The sequence below is a fragment of the Lemur catta genome, chromosome 21, assembly GCF_020740605.2.
Source record: "Lemur catta isolate mLemCat1 chromosome 21, mLemCat1.pri, whole genome shotgun sequence".
In the NCBI taxonomy this organism is placed as follows: domain Eukaryota; kingdom Metazoa; phylum Chordata; class Mammalia; order Primates; family Lemuridae; genus Lemur; species Lemur catta.
This window is the reverse complement of record NC_059148.1, coordinates 12251981-12266071: the sequence shown is the minus strand read 5'-3', so window position 1 is coordinate 12266071 and position 14091 is coordinate 12251981.

The following is a 14091-nucleotide window of genomic DNA, read 5'->3' as shown; positions in this document are numbered from 1 at the left end:
CTGAATCCCGAGGGCAATAGGGAGCCATTGAATGCGTTAAGCAGCCGCTGGGGCACGACTGTATCTTTGTTTTCAAAAACACCGCTGTGAACAGAATGGGTTAGTGGGGGGGCCAAAGGGATCAGTGCAAGGGCTGTCACACATGTCCCCAAGTATTTATCTTCACCTATATAGATGGAGCAATTGTTCAATGAAAGTTAAACTTTAATCATGGTGTGAAAGGTAACAAATCACTTGTTGAGCAAATATTTACTATTTCTGGACCACAGCTCCTCGACGAAATGGGGCTGTCACCTCTTTTCACATCCAGGACGGAGCATAAAAAGCAGAACTTAAGAACTCCTCAAATAGTGACCACGTGGATCAGCTCAACCAAATGAACCAGAAAAGATGGACAAGTTACACCGAGAAGGCAGACGAGAGTGGCTGCATTAAACAGCCTCACTGCGCAGTACCAGGTGCCAGGTTCATGGAGGTTTGTTCCTCTACGATAGGAAAATGTTCAAAAGGGGGGAAAAATTGCAGTCTCTGTTTCCATCTGACTACGGCCATCTCAGCTCCGTTTCCACATTCACGCTTCTTTCTGCTCATCGAGAACAGGCTGTTGCATGCACGCCAATTTCCAGAGCAGCTCTCTGAGGCTCCAACTCAATATGACATTATCCCTCTGAAAATTAAGTCCTAAAAGAAGCACCTCCATTTTTTTTTCCTTCTCTGCTAAGCAATGAGAAAAATGAGGGATGGGGAAGAGAAAAGTTGGGTTTTGATTGCATATTCTGGCTTTTAAAAAAATAAATAAATAAATACAGCTGCCTTGAGCTTCATTCTTTTGAATGTCTGCTTTGAGATTTGCATTCAGTAACAACATTTGATGGAGAAGGGTCCTCCCAAAACCTGTGGGGGTGTCTGGCTCCCAGTGAGCAGCATTGCCTGGAGGGAAGGGAGGAGTCACCCAACAGCCCAAAGAAAAATCATTTTCATTTCTTCTGAAATTAAGGGAACTATCTTTATTCCCATCTCATAAAAAGGAAGTGAAACGGAATGGTAATGCTGAACTGCACGGCCCGGAGCGTCCTTTTGTTCCCCCAAGTGGATGTTCTCAGATTGCAACTTGGAGGAGAGGCTCTTGTGGCTAATAAAGGCTCGGAAAGAGCACAGACCCCGAAATACCAGCAGTTAGGCAGAAATGAAGTGAAGCATGTGATGAGGTTTCTAATGTTGCTTCTAGTGTTTCTTTGGATGAGGAATCTTCCCTTATTTTGTCTCTGTCTCTTTGTCTCTCTGTTTCCTTCTCTCTCTCTCACTCACGCACACACACACCCCTCCTTCCTTTTAGAAATACTTTAAAATAAACCTGGTGACAATCCCCAAGCAGCAGCCGACCCTCTAGTCCTTGTCACATCGCTCCCCTCCCATAGCTTCCCAGTGTCTGCCCTGCCATGACATCGTGGGTCCTTTCCATTCCTCTCCCCTCTCCAAAAAGCACCACTGCCTTCAGTTTGCTCCCAGGGATCTGGCAATTCTTACTCAGTGCAGCTGTGCATCAGGCACTGCGCCAGGTGCCACAGACACTGGGGACACCAGAATGGGCAAGGGCCCTGCCCTGGGAGAACTCGTATTCTAACAGGAGACAGAGACACAAAGGGACTAAATGAACCAGATGCTGTTTGCTCAGGAGAGGGCTGTGACGGAAGTAAAGAGGGATTTGTAAAGACTGTCAGAGAGGGAGATGTCCTTTTGTCAGGTGGTCAGGGAAGCTCTCTCTGTGGAGAGCTTGAGGTCTGGGTAGATGCTCAAAGGAGAAGAAGTCAGCACAACAGTGGTCTAGGCAAAGAAAATATTAATAGCAAGTGCAAAGGCCCTGGGGCAGGAATAAGCTCTGAGCAGTCTATTTCCCCACTTCTCGATGCCAAGAGCTAGGCCAGGTGACTTGCCTTGGCCACCAGAATGAGGCAGAGGTCACTAGTGCTACTTCTGAGCCTAGACCCCAAAAGGCCTTGCCATTTTCACTTGCCATTTTGTGCTTCTGTTATTGCCCCTGGAAGAACACGCCAGTGTGTTGGTACCAGGGGAGGGATGAGAGATACATGGAGCAGAGCCACCCCAGCCAGTCCTCCCTACATTGCTCAGCCTTCACGGCCAACCCTCAGACGTGTGAGAAAGCAGAGCCAACCAGCCAAGCCCACCTAGATCCGCCAACCGCAACCGACCCCAAAACCATGAGCTGAATGAGCACCTATTGCTGTGCCATTGAAATGCGGTTGTTGATCATGCAGCAATAAGCCAACATGGCAGGGTTGGTTTCTCCAGCTTGCAAAGGATGCTATGTTTCCCAGGTTATTTTCCACTGAAGACTGTGTGGGGTAGGAAGATACTACAGTGAGTAGGCACTGAAGTGTCAGGTGCATGCTGGGTATTGAAGGTCAGAAACATCATAAATTTACCAGTATGCAAAGCTATTAGATGTGTGTATCACGAGTCATTCGGAGGGCATTTCCGTGCTCTTTGACCATAGGTCAAGCATGTGGTTCCCATCGTGGACATTGCTATTGACAAGAGGTTTTGTACAAGCGAATTCAGGGGGTACAGATGCAATTTCCTGCAAGCACACTGCCCCCGGCGCTCGTTAATGGCTTGCCTCCCAAAGACCTACCTCTTACTCCCTCACCAAAAGGAGAGTCTTTGATAGCAACCCTGCAGAGACAAATGATGAGGTCCATTATCAGAGATGTTTTAAATAAAAGCAACATGCCCTTATTGAGATAAATTGAGTGCTCAGAACAGTGATTTATTTTTTAATGGTCTCTGTAATTTTAAGGCAGCCCATGCATCTGCCACTTATTCAAGATTGAATCAAGGTGAGCTTATTGGTTTCCTGCGACCACACGGATGCCCTTCTCACTCTATGCATGACTGACTTTTAATCTATGGCAGACATCCAATGACTTTGTGGCAGAAATGGTTTAGAAAAACTCCAGACTTGCTGAAAATAATATACCCTGAGTGATTGCCCACGACCCAGAGACGGACTTGCAGAGCCGTGGTTAACTTCACCACCCATGGCCTGAATCCAGGGCTGCCTAGGACAAGGCGGTTGACAAAGCACCAAGCATCAGCCAGAAGGTGCTGGGACTGAGACAGAAAGCAGCCTCCCCTGCCCAGGGCCACAAAGCGGTCGTGCCTGCAAGTCACGGAGCTGTTTTGCTCACAGAGGAGCCAAGACAGGCATAAATGGAGCTGGAAGAGGTTCAGACACCGAGAGCAAGGAGGAACTACAGACCAAAGCTCCCCATGCCGAAAACATGAAAATAATTGGGAAGAAGATTTCTGACTTCCAGGTGTAAAGGGGGCACCTTCCATAACCAAAAATACTAGAGCCAGCACCTAGCACGCAGAGCTTAGTTTTGAATGCCATTCTTCAAGAAAAGGAACCAGGAATGTCTGAGAAATGGTTGATTCTAGGACTGGGGTAGGAAATCTGCAAGGTGAGCCTGGAGGATTTTGCAGTGCCAGAAAGCAAGGAAGTGCTCAAACAGAACAACACACACACACACACACACACACACACAATGATGCTGTCTTATTTGAGCTCTCAAAGGCCAAAGCTGGAACAATTTGAGCAAGAAAATAAAGTTGTATTGGATTATAACCCAAAGCATAAAACAAATATTCATGAGTCCATACTGATATAAATAAGTGAAATAAATATAGAATAGGTAAGTCTCCTATGCAGAAGAATTCAAAAAAAATATGTGCATATATTCCACCCTTAAGGAGGTGGAGCTTAACTCCCCACTCCCTAAGTGTGGGCCATGCATAGTGAATTCCCTCCCAAGGGGGTGCAGGCAGGGCGGGGCGAAGGGAGGAAGAGGAACTTTACCTGGGAACACTACCTCAGCCAGGTGATCACGGTTAAGTCATGTTGTGTTATGTAATCTTGATGCAATGACTATGCCACTTTATCTTTGTGTTCCCCCTCCTCCTAAAATCACACCTTGAGAAAAACATGAGCCCAATCCCAGTTGAGGGCTAGTTCTACAAAATACCTGACCAGTGCTCCTGGGGACAGCCAAGGTCATCCAAAACAAAGAGAGTCTGAAATTGTCACAGCCAAGAGAAGCCAAAGGAAGCAGGAGGAGTAATTTGAACGTGGGATCCTGGAACCGAAGAAGGACATTGAGTGAAAATTAATGAAATCTTCGTAGTTTGGACTTTCATTAATATTACAATAATGTGTCAGTATTGGTGCATCACTTCTGGCAAATTTACCCTACTAATTCAATTTATAATTAATGTTAATAACAGGGGAAACCGGGTGGTATGTTAGAATGTTCCATACTACCTTCACAACTTGTCTGAAATCTAAATCTAGTATCAAATAAAAAGTGTATTAAAAGAAATAGTGGAACCAGAGCCATCCCTTGAAGATGAAAAAAGAAGTTTAAGCGTAGACTTTGACGTCAGGGAAAGCCAGGTTTGAATTCCAACTTTGCCTTACAGCTATTAGTTGTGTGGGCCTGGGGAAGTCAACTTAACTTTCCAGAATTTCATCTTCCTCATCTATAAAATGTGATCATCATGGTTTCTTCCTCATAGGATGGTGGAGATATCTGCATGAGATCACATACCTACACCGTGTGACAGATTGCAAACACTTTGTACATTATGGCTGTCATCATTGTTGTTGTTCCTTTTCAACAGGAAAAATAGATCAGGGAAATCCTGCATCAATTGTAGGGTTACAAGGCTTCATTCACTTAGTTGATTTTGTATTTTCATATCTTTTCTCTTATGCTGAAAATTTTGGTCGCTAACCACATTAATTTAACAATATGTTTACACCCTATGTTTTGAAATAACAGTATCAATAGTATTGCTGATAGTATGATTAATGAGAATCTTTTTTTCTTTCTTTTTTTAAAATAGTTTTTGTAGTTTTTTGTCTTTAGGGTATTTCCTGCTAAGGATATACAGTCAGATTGCTGTGTTGAAAGTCACTTGTGTGTGGTTAAGTCGCTGAGCCAACACAGCTTCATTTGTTCCATTTTGCTTTTGATTTTAAAGAATGGCTTCTCATTTTCGTTTTGACTTTTTATAATTTTAAAAGAAATTCACATGATTCATGAGTCAAATCCAAAAAACAAGATATTTTCAGATATTAGTATTTTTAAATGTGTCATCCACACCTCTCAAACTTCTTTTTATTATCTGAAAAATCTTAGGTTACATCTACTAATGAAAAGAAGTAAGACTAAGTGTCATTCAGACTGTTGGAAATGATGGAGTATTTTTTTTTCCTATGAAAAGAAAAAAAAAATATTCATCCCTGAAACTAGGAACCATTTTTTCCCCCTAACGAGGGCCTGTCAATTTTCCATAGTTTCAAAGCCCCACTGTGTAGCCTGGATGAAAACACAATGTCATTATGATTACTGAAATCAATTAAACGTCAAGGTTTTTCCATTTGCATGCAGCCTCCTTTAAACAAGAATGCGTTTCAGAAAAATCTTTATTCCTTTTGGGATTTTTTTTCCTTAAAGCTTTTATAATAAGTGTGACAACACGAACACAGTCATGTCTGTAACTTCCTTCCATAGATACACAAATGGAAGCATCAGAGGTTGACCTTACTCATGGTCTTGCAGGACTGGCACGACCCAGGCTGGAAGCCTTGACCTCATCGTTGAGTTCTCTCCCTCTCCCTTCTTCCATCACTTCCGGTCGTGTGTGCCCCGCTGACTCTCCCACTCAGAGTCTCAGGGACACAGCCTCCCTCTCCTTCCTACCTGGCCTCATTGCTACACCAGTATTTTTCATGCTGGGTGACAGCAACAGCCTGGCTTCCCTGCCATCACTCCCTCCCCGCTAACCACTCTCAGTACAGCCACCCAAGCATGGTCCTTGAAATCCACAAATCTCATAGAGTTAAAGTCCTGCTGATGACTTGTCATCGATGAAAGCACAAAATCCAAAATCTTTATCATGGATTTCATAAACATCTTTCATAATCTTGCCCCAGTCTCATGTGTAGCTGGTCCACAAAACCCCTTTTATGTTCTTCCCCCCTCATGGTCTCAGAACATGCCTGGAATTTTTATTCCTTTCTGCCTTTGCTCATACTCTTTCCCTACCTGAAATGCCTGACCTCCACATCTTCACCTAACCAACCCCTACTCATCTTACCACACTCAATGAGTGTCACCTGTCCTGTGAATCTTTTTCATCTCTCCCCACCCAAACCCAGACTAAGCCTCCCTTTTTTCATGCTCCTGTTACACTCTTATCAGGCTGTATTTTAGTATTTATCTTCCATAGCAGGGAAAGGTTCATGTACTCATCTCTTCCCGTGAACAATTGAATGCTAACAAATTATATAACCTACATGAAATGGACAAATTCCTAGAAACACCCAAACTATCATAACTGACTCAAGAAGAAATAGAAAATGTGAATAGACCTATAACAAGGTAAGAGATTGAATCAGTAATCAAAAATCTCTCAACCCAGAAAAGCCCAGTTACTGGTGAATTCTATCAGACATTTAGAGAAGAATGAACACCAATCTTTCCCAAGCGCTTCTAAAAAATAGAAGAGGAGGGAATACTTCGTAACTCATTCTATGAGATCAGCATTACCCTTATATCAAAGTCAGTCAAACACACCACAAAAAAAGAAAATTATATGCCCACTTCTTTTAATACAATGTGAATTCCTGTGTCTCATTCACCTTCGGGCTCTTAGCACCTAGCATGATGCCTGACGCACAGTGAGAAGCAATAGATGCTTCTTTATTCCTGACTGCTTTAAAGAAAGACATGTTTGAACTGGAAGAGGTTGTCTAACTTAAAAGAATTAAAATCCCAAGGTGGTTTTAGATGGTTATAAAAAGATGTGTTATTCTTGACATCATTCAGAAAGTAAGTCTATCACATTCTGAAAGAGCTGTGATTTCTCTCCTCCAAACTCCCCAAGAGAGTGAGCTGGAGGTTGGTAAAGCTCAAGTGTTAACGAGGCAATGATTTGTCCTTTTCCTTGCAGGAGTGGCTGCAAAGCTGAGAGGGGAGCACAAGAGCACAATATGCCTTGAGTATTTCTAGAACACAGTACACAATATGGAGGAAATTCAGCATCTGAATTACCCTTTAGGAAGAGCCTCAGGCTGAGGTTGGGAACAGGCTGGAGGGACAGGAGAGGACCATTTCTAAATTGTTATTTTTTATTTGTGCATTTTATATAGAGTAAAACAATGATGGAGGGTGAGAGTGGAAATGTTACTTAAATGTTACTTAGACGTACTAAGGAGATGTTAGAAGCTTCAGGGATAAGAGGAAAAGGAAAGGTGACACAGGCGTCATCCCAGTGGTCCTATGGGGATGGGTGATGAAGAATCTTCCTAAGTTTTTGCTTTTTTATGTGTTACGTAAATTCTCTCCCCAGTGTTTCCGTAACAGTTTAGGTAAAATACCCATTTCTCATTAACACAGAGTGTGATTAGACCTTGGTTTGTGTGTTTTGCGATTGAGCCTGAGGGCCGCCTCAGCGTTAAGGTGGCCTCACACCCCCGTTAGGACCCACCTGTATTTAAAATGCAAAAACAAAACTCAACGTACCAGCTAGAATGATTTCAGTTACAAGAAACAGAACCCTGGCTTAAAACAAAGTGGACTGTAACAGGAATCTGTTGATTTGTGTCAATAAAAATGAGTCAATATCTAGTTTCGGGGACAGCTTGATCAGGGTACTGACTTCATTTCTCTGCAGTTCTCTTAATTCTGCCTTCTTCCACACGACGGTCTGGTTTTCAGTTTCACTTTGGTCACGGTGACAAAATGTCTGGAGCAGTTCCACATGTCACATCTTCCTGAAGAAAAGAGAGATCTCCTTTATCTCCGTTACCAAATTCTAGGTTTCACTCTAATTGAGCCACCTTGGGTCCCGCGCCCACGTCGGAAACCATCATGTTTAAGAGGAGGATTCTCTGATTGCTTTAGGCCAGCTGGGGTGAGGTTCACCTCTGGAACTGGGAATGGAGTCACCATCCCCTATATGACATGACTGCCATGGTGTTAACCAGTACTCTCAAAATCACAAAACATCACACCTTTGGGGGCAGGTGAATGGATGCTGCTAATAGAGCCATTGATGTCTCCCTGAGTGGGGATGTTCCTTTGGGATGTAAAAAGTGTCTTTCACTCTGGGTGGTCTTTGATTCTCCAAAACGATACTTCTCCAGGGAGCGTGGATGCATCCACAACTTTTCTTTGTTTGTTATATTTTATCAAACACTCCAAACACTCCAAACACTGTCAAAAAGCTGTTCATGGATTTGAACATTATTTAGAAATAACCAACCTCGGTGTTGTCCACACATTTAACAATGTATAGTTGTTTACTTTGCATCTTTTGCTCCTTTTGTCAGGCAGAGTTAGTAGCACAAGAGTTAGGAATTCAGACTCAGGAATTGGGCTGCCTGATTTTGTACACTGGTTCTGCCACACACCGGCTGTGGGTGGACCTTGAGTATTTACTTTACCTTTCTGGGCCTTGGTTTTCTCGTCTGCAAAATGGGAATAACATGAGCACACTGCTGATAGAGCTGCTATGAGGACTAATGCTATGGTGATGCGAGGTGCTTGGCTCAGTGCCTGGAGCACAGTAAATGTTCCATAAATGTGATGATGATGGTGACAAGTAATTGGCCTTAGCTCGTGCTTCGTCCTCCCCAGCCAAATGGAGCCTGCCACCACAAAATGTGACACTTTCCATAGTTCAAAGAACAAAATCTGAGTGTTTCAAATTCTACACATTTTCTCTTTGGCAAGAATTTGCAGAATGACAAACACCTAAGCCTAAGGGAGACCAGACTCTGAAGTTGGCATTTACAGAACACTGGTATTAGAAAAATAAATTTTAAAAAGCGAAATGGGGGCTACATAGTTGAACAAGTCATTGTAGCACTGGAGATATTAAAATATGAATAATGAATTACTAATAGAAATAATGAATAGTATAGATATTAAATTATTAAAGGGTTCCTTTCAGAAGAGTTGCATCAACCCTGTTTCACAAACAGGCAGCACCATTCAGAGCAGGGAGTGGATGGTGGTCACCAAGCGTGACGCTGAGAGCCACTTATCTGGTTTAAAACCACCTGCAGTTTTCAGGGAAGCAATGCCCCCTTCTCCCCATCCTTTCGAACAGAAATCCAGTCTTGAGCATCCTGGCCCCCTAGGATTATGGTTTACTTTAGTCTCCTTTCTCCACTCACCCCATGGTCCGTTAAATCCACGCCCCAAATCCTGCTGTTGTCAGAAGGCCCTTTCTACACCCCACTCAGCCCATGGCTTTATTTTCCATGGTCATTATGGAGACATCTGATTTAAGGGGCTCCATCGGGTTCCAGAAATCTTCAGAGGACGCAAAGGCTTAGAGCAGCGATTCTCAAGCTTTGGGAGCTACTAGCACCCTCTGGGCAGGCAGGTCGGGGAGAGAAAGACTGGTTAAAAATGCAGATTCCTGGGCCCAGGCCCAGAGACTCCAACGTGGCATGTCTGGGTGGGGCTTGACAGTTTGTGTTTGGTGCCAGCTTCTTGGCCAACGCGGAGGCAGGTCTAGCGTGGATCATTCGAGAACCTGGTCTGGGAGCCCAGAGCATCTGCCCCTTCCACTTGAAGGCGTGCACCACTCAATGTATTTATTTTATAGGTGGGTACTACAGGGCACGGGTTATGGACTGAATATTTCTCCCCAAAATTCATATGTTGAAACTCCGACTCCCAATGTGATGGCATTTGGAGATGGGAACCTTGGAGAGGTAATTGGGTTTAGATGAGGCCACAGAGAGCAAGGCCCCATGATGGGGTCAGTGTCCTTCCGGGAAGATGAAGAGACCAAAGCATGTCTGCGCATGCTCTCTCCCTCTCTCTCCCATCTCTCTTTCTCTCTCTCTCCCCCTCTGTCTCTCCCTCCCTCCGTCTCTCCCTCCCCCTCCCTCCCTCTCTCCCATGGGACACAGCAAGCCTGTGGCTGTCCCCAAGCCAGGAAGAGCCCTCACCAGGGAACTGGATCTGCCAGTACCTTGACCTTGGACTTCTCAGCCTCCAGACTGTGACAAATACATTCTTGTTATTTAAACCACCCAGTCTGTGATATTTTGTTAGGCAGCCCGCGCTGACTAAGACAGCGTGCGAGTGTGTGTGAGCGTGCGAGTGTGGGCGTGTGAAACCAGAAGAACCGGAGCCAGCTAAAATCTGCCACAAGCTCAGATCACCCGTCAACCAAAAAATTAAGTTTCAGGCCACGTCATGTCATCAGAGATCATCGCTGGCCGATTGGAAGTAAAATATTTTCTCTTCGCTAAAACTCGCAGATTAAAAAGCTCCCTGAATGTGTTCCTGTGTTGGAATTGTTTACATGCTTTGCATTTTGTAAAGGAAAGCTTCGTTCTATCAATATTTTTCTGGCTCTGGCTCTGATAGTGAAGGTCTTAATTTCTTTTCTGATCATCCTACCCTATTTGTCTGAAGGTGTTCTTGGCTGTCGATGCCGGAAACATCGGAGTTTTAATTGTAACGTGTACCTGGGCACGTGTGGGAATAGGCACATGCATTACATACATTGCATCTGACACCTCTTGGGCACCACCGTGGACCTCTGGCCTCTGTTGTCTTCGGGACACTTGACTGCTGGTTCCACTGTAGCCACCCTGGGCTGATGGACCGTGCGTGGGCTGTGACCACCTTCACACGGGGAAAGCCCTGCAGCCCTTGTCCACCCCGCGGTGCAAACCAAGCCTCAGGAGCAGCAGAGCTAACTCAGCAGCCGTTCATCAGCACCTTGGATTTTTCATTATTGCCCTTTGCAGTGAATCTCTGACCCATCCCAGTCAGGAGTCGACGCATCAATTCTTCCCCCTTCCTCCTCCCAGTTAAACGGTCTGAAAATACAGTAGCCTCACAGAAGATGGTCCCACAAGAGGGGCAACCAGCAGTTCTTGATGCCAACAGGTGTCCGGCTAGCAGCACGTCCTTGGATAGACTCTCCTTTCTTCCCTGTCATTCCTCTGTTCCTTCACTCAGCCTTCCCTGGGACTGCACAGCCCCTTGTAAAGAAGTAGCTTGGAGGCTTCTGCACCACGTTCTGCTTTCTGGGAAACCCGCACTAATGCACACGGATGTATAAACTCCATGAAGGCGGGGACTTCTGTCTGTTTGGGTCACCGTTGCATCTCCAGCATTTGGAATACCACTGGCACATAGTAGGAGCTCAATAAATACTTGTTGAATGAAAAATGAATATGCCAGGCTCTGTGCTAAGCATTTTTCAGGGATGATGTCATTTCATTCCCACAACAACCCTGGGGTGTAGATACTATTATTGTCTGTACTTTACAGATGAGGAAGCTTAGAGAGATCGAGCAACTTGCCCAAGGTTGCTCAGCAAGCAAGTGACGGGGTTGGGCTAGGAACGCAGGGGTCTGGCCCACCCTTGAAACCCTGGTGCTGCATTAGTGTCCTTAACCTGCTTGCTCCCTTCTCATTTTAGAGCTCTGCCCCCTCTTATTGTCTATTTTAATTGTGGTTAAAAAAAACCCCATAGTATATAATTTGCCATCTTAACGATGTTTAAGTGCACAGTTCAGCAGTTTTAGTACATTCACGTTATTGTACAACCATAAGCACCACCTAGCTCAAGAAATCTTCATCTTGCAAGCATGAAACTCTGTACCCATTACACAATAACTCCCAGTTCCCTCCTCCCCCAGCCCCTGGCAACCACCATTCTACTTTCTGTCTTTATGAATTTGCTGCTTCTAGGTCCCTCATATACGTGGACTCGTACAGTATTTGCCTCTGTGTGATTGGCTTATTTCACTTGGTATTGCGTCCTCAAGGTTCCCGCATGTCGTAGCATGTGTCAGAATCCCCTTCCTTTGTAACGCTGAATGTCTTCCGTTGTATGTAGATACCACATTTTGTTCATCCATTCATTGCTGGACACTTGGGTGTTTCCACATTTCGGCTATGGTGAAAAATGCTGCTGTTGACATTGGTGTTCGAGTATCTCTTTGAGACCCTGCGTTCAATTCCTTTGGGGTTTATACCGGGAAGCAGACTCCCCCATCTGCCTAACAGTATTGAGCACAAATGACTTCCTCAGGGACTTGGAGTCTGTGATTCTATTTAGGATTTGGGTTTGAGAGGGGGAAAGAGAGAGACTGAGAAGGAAGGAGGGAGCAGTGTGTGCTAAAGCAGCCGGCCTGTGCCAGGCCCTGAGAGCCACCTGTGCTTGTCACTTCCCAACTCCAGATTCTGTGACATCGCATCAATGGCTTGGAATTGGCCACAATGAAAGTATTTACACCACAGAAATTGGCAAATGCTAAATCAGAGCTTTTTGGGTTTTTTGTTTTTTTTTCTTGAGAGCCCATTGTTAAACATTTACCAGCACACCACTGGAAGGGGCCATAGTTTATCGAAGACCTAGCCTATGCATGTCACGTACTTCATGTACACAATCTCTTCTAGTCCTCACAACCGCACGACAAATTTTGTGAGACTCAAAGAGATTCAGTAATGTGCCCAATGCCACCCGGTGATTAGATGAGGCTGATGTTCCAACCCAGGATTGGCTAAATCCAAAATCCGTGATCTTTTCCCACCACCACACTTGCCTTTCTGAATTTGGAAAGACAAATATAGTCAAGAAGCCACAAATACAGCTGGATCACACCCCTGAAAGGTACCTGGGAGTAGAGGGATGTTGGGTCATATATTGTTTCTCTGTGCAACAAAAATCCTGTGGTATTCTCCATCGTCCTGAAGATTTTCCAGTTCATGCTCTCAATGCAGAATTAGCCTCTGCTTTTTCCATTCCACCCTCACAGTGGTCTGCATTACATGAACTCGCAGCCAGATTAGTTGGAGCTTGTGGCAAGCGTCAATTTTGGGAGGTTAATTTGGGTATTGAAGGTCAGAAACATCATAAATTTACCAGTGTGCAAAGCTATTAGATGTGTGTATCACGAGCCATTCGGAGGGCATTTCCGTGCTCTTTGACCGTAGGTCAAGCATGTGGTTCCCATCGTGGACACTGCTATTGATAAGAGGTTTCGTACAAGCGAATTCAGGGGGTACAGATGCAATTTCCTGCAAGCACACTGCCCCCGGCGCTCGTTAATGGCTTGCCTCCCAAAGACCTACCTCTTACTCCTTCACCAAAAGGAGAGTCTTTGATAGCAACCCTGCAGAGACAAATGATGAGGTCCATTATCAAAGATGTTTGAATAAAAGCAACATGCCCTTATTGAGATAAATTGAGTGCCCAGAACAGTGATTTATTTTTTAATGGTCTCTGTAATTTTAAGGCAGCCCATGCATCTGCCACTTATTCAAGATTGAATCAAGGTGAGCTTATTGGTTTCCTGCGACCACACGATGCCCTTCTCACTCTATGCACGACTGACTTTTAATCTGTGGCAGACATCCAATGACTTCGTGGCAGAAATGGTTTAGTAATAAGTGAGACTCTTTCTGGAAATGTCTCTCTGGACCCTTACTAGGAATGCAATTAAGCAATATAGATTTTCCTTATAGCCGGACTTCTCACTCCTTAAATTATATTCCATTAAGCTCAGCGAGCCCAATTAAGTACATACAGGTAGCAATCCATATCACCCAGATTGTCCCCCAGCCAGTGTGGCTGGACGCCCATTTGCGGCACTTAGCCATTGAGTTAGAGTGTTTTAAAGCGAAGCAATCTCTGACTCCTTGGTAACCAAGTGTGGAAATAAATATTCGAGGGGGCGGATTTCAGCTTGCAAGGTGTGTGGCTTGTGGCTGAGAAGAGCTGTGTGAACCACACAGTAAGAAAGTAAATCCGAGGGCTCCAAGTGGGTCTTGTTCTTGACTCGCTATGGGAGTTTAGCTAAGTCACTCTCACTCTGAGCTGCGTCTCAGATTTCCTGTCCGTAAAATATGGGAGTTGGGCTTAAACAGGAGTGGAAAAATCAAGTGCTTTCAGAGGCCGGGTGGGTAAAGTAAATGAGTTCAGAGAGCTGGACTGAGAATTTAGGGAAACCAGGAAGGACCT